This window comes from Panthera onca, chromosome B1, assembly GCF_046562875.1.
Source record: "Panthera onca isolate mPanOnc1 chromosome B1, mPanOnc1 haplotype 2, whole genome shotgun sequence".
Classification (NCBI taxonomy): Eukaryota; Metazoa; Chordata; class Mammalia; order Carnivora; family Felidae; genus Panthera; species Panthera onca.
In genome coordinates this window covers 176,588,219-176,593,377 of record NC_138342.1, presented here as the reverse complement: position 1 = coordinate 176,593,377, position 5,159 = coordinate 176,588,219, and positions in this window count along the sequence as shown.

Sequence of the window (5,159 nt, the reverse complement as noted above, 5' to 3'; positions counted from 1 at the left end):
TTCAGGACTTCGAGGCCCATGCTGGGCTCTGGGCTGACAGCACGGAGCCTGCTTGGGATTCTCTCCCTGCTTCTCCCCTGCTCACATGCACTCTAAGTAAATAAATACACTTAAAAAAAAGTCTTACCGGCCTTTAAGCTAGTTAGTTCTCCTGCTAAGCCTGCACAGGGAAACTAAGTCATAGCCTCAGCCATTGCTGAATACAGCATTCAGCCCACCCAGCCAGGGAACCTCACCAGAGCACACAGGGGGCTGTATGGACCATCCAACAGACCCGCTTACAGTAGCACTTGGACAGAGAGCACAGAGCGTGATCCCCATCTGCAGAGCAGAACCATGGGCCCCAACTAGCCAGGGAATTCAATGTTCAGCCATGCCTGATTTGGGGACGCAAACTGAGCCGTGCAGGCAGGCCCTGGGGCCTGTCCTGCTGCCCTCCCAGTGCAGAGAAGCTAATTCATAGCCCCGCCTACTGAGTACAGTACCCAGTCCTGACCATCTAGAAAGCCTGACCACAGAACCCAGGCAACCGTGGAGCCCATCCTATAGACTCACTGCCAGGGAACTGAGCCAGCAGTCCTACCCGACTGATCTCAGCCAGTAACACCCCCAGCACCCCTGAGCTCAGAGCCTGGGCAGTGACTTCAAGAAATAGACCTGACAGCAAGCCCTACCTGCCCAATGACATTACCAGCAGACACGTCCAGAAAACCAAACTGTCTGTGCCAAAGTAAACATGTACAGTCTTGAGACAAATGGAGATCTATGAACTGCCAAAGAATTCCAGATACTCCTTTTGAGATGTAGTGAATTACAAGAACACACAGACAACGTCAAAAAACAATCAAAGAACAAAACTGTAAGTTCAATAGTGAAATAGAAACCGTTAAAAAATGCTAGAACTGAAAATAAAGTGACCCCACTGAAGAACTTAAGTTTGAAAAGCACTCACCCATGTAGAAGAATCAGCAAACTGGGGGAAAGGACACTAGAAATTATCCAGTCAGAGGGGCAAAAAGAAAAAAAGAATGAAAAGGAGTTAGAAAACCTACAGGATTTACTGGACACAATCAAAAGAAACAATATTCACATTATGGGAATTCCAGAAGGAGAAGAGAGAGTGTATTTAAAGCAATAATGGCAAAAGACTTCCCAAACCTAGGAGAGAGATACATCCAGACCCCGAGGCCCAGAGGACCCCAAATAGGTTGAACCTGAATAGGGATACACCAAGACACGTTAAAAAAAATTGTCAAAAGTCAAAGAATTTTGAAAGCAAGAGAAAAGGAAATGATTTACAAAGAACCCACATAAGACCACCGGAGGATTTCTAATCAGAAACATTTCAAGCCAGGGGAGAATAGGATGACCTATTCAAAATGTCAAAAGAAAAATAAACCTGTCAACCAAGAATTCTATACTTGGAAAAGCTGGCCTTTAGAAATGGTGAAATAAAGACTTTCCCCAAAAAACAAAAGCTGAGGGAAGTCAACACCACTAGACCTGCCTTACAAGAAATGCTAAAGGGAGTTCTTGGAAGTAAAAAGACACCAATTAACATTGAAAAACCACAGAAAGAGTAAAACTCACTGGTAATGGTAATATAGTCAAGGTCAGATTCTGTAACATGATAATAACAGTGCACAGTTCACTTAGAACTCTAGTTTAAAAGTTAAAAAATAAACAGGAAAAAGAACAATAACAATAATCTGTTATTAGTTACACAGTATTAAAAATACATAAACTTTAATATCAGTAACAAAGTGTGAGCAGGAGGAAAAGTAAAAGGTAAGGTTGAGAAATCTATTGAAGTTATCAGGTTAAAATAAGGTGTTACAATTTTAAGATATTTTATATAAACTTTATGGCAATCACAGGGAAAAACCTATAGTAATTACACAAAGGAGCATGATAACCAAGTCAAAACATATTGATACCAAAAGACATCAAAAAAAAAAAAAAAACCACAAAAATACAGGAGCACCTGAGTGGCTCTGTCAGTTAAGTGGCCAACTCTTGACTTTGGCTCAGGTCACGATCTCCCAGTTTGTGAGATCAAGCCCCATCGTGCTGGTTGTGGCTATTAGTGCAGAGCGTGCTTGGGATTCTCTCTCTCCCTCTGTCCCCTTCCCGTGCTCTCTCTCAAGATAAATAAAAATTTAACAAAATAAAAATTTTGTGTCTTTAAAAAAGACACAAAAATAAAATTTGACACAAGGAATAATGGATCTATAAAACTACAAAAATGAGTCTAAAAAATTTAACAAAATAGCAACTATAAGTCTGCCCATCAATAATTCCTTTAAGCCTAAGTGAATTCTGCAACTGATACACACAGAACACCTATTAAAAAACAAGATCCGGGGCACCTGGGTGGCTCGGTCGGTTGGGCGTCCGACTTCGGCTCAGGTCATGATCTCACAGTCTGTGAGTTCGAGCCCCACGTCGGGCTCTGTGCTGACAGCTCAGAGCCTGGAGCCTGTTTCAGATTCTGTGTCTCCCTGTCTCTCTGCCCCTCCCCTGTTCATGCTCTGTCTCTCTCTGTCTCAAAAATAAATAAATGTTAAAAAAAAAAAAAAAAAAAAAATTTAAAAAAACAAGATCCAATGAAGTGCTGTCTACGAGACATTGACTTTAGCCTTAAGGCACACACAGAATGGAGCTCCTCAGTCGCTCAGTCAGCTAAGCATCCAGGTCTTATCTCAGGGTTGTGAGTTCAAGCCCCACACTGGGCTCCAGGCTGAGCATGAAGCCTACTTAAAAAGAAAAAAAAAGAAAAAAAAAGAGATACACATATACTAAAAATGAAGGGATGGTGAAAGATATTTCAAGGAAATGATATGGAAAAAAAAAGAAAAAGCAAGAGTAGCTGCACATATTATCAGACAAAATAGGCTTATAAAATTGGTAAAGGAGTGTCTGGGTGGCTCAGTTGGTTAAGTGTCCAACTCTTGATTTTGGCTCAGGTCATGATCTCATGGTTTGTGAGTTCAAGCCCCGGGTCAGGCTGTGCACTGACAGTGTGGAGTCTGATTGAGATTCTCTCTCTCTCAAAATAAATAAATAAAATTTTCTTAAATGATAAAAAGATACAAAGATCATCATATATTGATAAGAGGGTCAATTCTTCAAGAAGATCTGACAGTTATAAATACTTATGCACCAATATCAGAATATCTAAATATATAGAGCAAAAACAGAGCTAAAAGGAAAAATAAACAGTGAAACATTAGTAGCTGGGGGCTTTAATACCCCACTCAACATGGATGGATCATCCAAAGAACCAGCAGGAAACAGCAGATCTGAACAATACTTACAGACCAAATTGGCCTAACAAACATATACAGAACATTCTCAGGCACGCATGAACATTTTCTAGGATAACCCATATGGTAGGCCAAAAATTAAGTCTCAGGACATTTCATTTAACAAGGTTAAAATCATGCCAAGTGTGTTCTCTGACCACAATGGTATGAAACCAGAAATTAATAAAAGAAGGAAAACTGGAAAATTCACAAATATATAGAAATTAAACACTCTCCTGAACCACCAATGGATCAAAGAAGAAATTAAACAGGTAATTAAAAAGTATCTTGAGACAAAAATGCAAACACAATCTACCAAAACTTGAGATGCAGCAAAAGCAGTTCTTAAACGAAATTCACAGCAATAAACACCTTTAGAAAAAACGTAAGACTGCAAATAACTCCAAGCATTAAGGAACCAGAAGAAGAACTCAGCCAAAAGTGAACAGGAGGAAAGATATAATAAAGATTAGAGCAAAAAGAAATATGATACAGAACAGATAAACAATAGAAAAGAGGAGTCAACGAGATGGTTCTTTGAAAAGATAAAATTGACATTTTGCTAGACTAACCAAGAAAAAGAGAGGATCCAAATCAACACAATTATAAATGAGAAAGGAAACATTACAACAAATACCACAGAAATACAGAGGATAAGAGGCTCTTATGAACCGTATACGAACAAACTAGACAACCTAGAAGAAATGGAAAATAAGTTTTTGTTTAAGTAAGCTCTATGCTCAACATGGGGCTTGAACTCACTACCTCAAGATCAAGAATCACATGTTCCACTGAGCCAGCCAGGTACCCCAAAATGGAAAACTTAAAAAAAAATTTTTTTTATTAAAATGTTTTTATTATTTATTTTTGAGAGAGAGAGCACAAGTGGGAGAGGGGCAGAAAGAGAGGGAGACACAAAATCAGAAGCAGGCTCCAGACTCAGAGCTGTCAGTACAGAGCCCAATGCAGGGCTTGAACTCGTGAACTGTGAGATCATGACCTGATCCAAAGTCGACGCTCAATAGACTGAGCCACCCAAGTGCCCCAGGAATACAACCTACCAAGAGAATACAACCTACCAAGTCTAAATCTGGAATAAGCAGAAAATCTAAACAGACCAATTACTAGTAGGAAACTGAATAAGCAAATATCCCCCAACAAAGAAAACCCAGGACCCAGGATGGCTTCAAGTTGAATTTCACCAAACATTTAAAGAATTAATGCCAATGCTTCTCAAACTTCCAAAAACTCAAAGAGAACATCCCAAAATCATTTTATAAGGCTAGCATTTCGATGGTACCAAAGCCAAAAAGAACACTACTAGAAATAACTGCAGGCCAATATCCCTGATGAACACAGATGCAAAAAAATCTCAATAAAATACTGGCAAACCAAATTTGACAACACATTAAATAGACCTTTCATAACGATCAAGTGGGATTTATCCTTAGGATGCCACAACACTTTAACGTATGCAAATCAATCAATGTGATACACCATATCAACAGAATGATATAAAAAATCGATACAGAAAAAGCATTTAACAAAATTCAACATCCATTTATGATAAAAACTCAACAAATCAGATACAGAAGGAACATACCAACATGATAAAGGTCATATACGACAAGCCTACAGCTAACATCATATTTAATAGTGAAAGGTTAAAAGCTTTTCCTTGAAGACCAGGAACAAGACAAGGGTGCCCAATCTCACCACTCCTACTCAACATAGTACTGGCAGTGCTAGCCAGAGCAATCAGGCAAGAAAAATAAAAGGCATCAGAACTGGAAAGGAAGTAAAACTGTCTCTATTTGCAGATGACATGATTTTAAATAGAGAAAATCCTAAAGA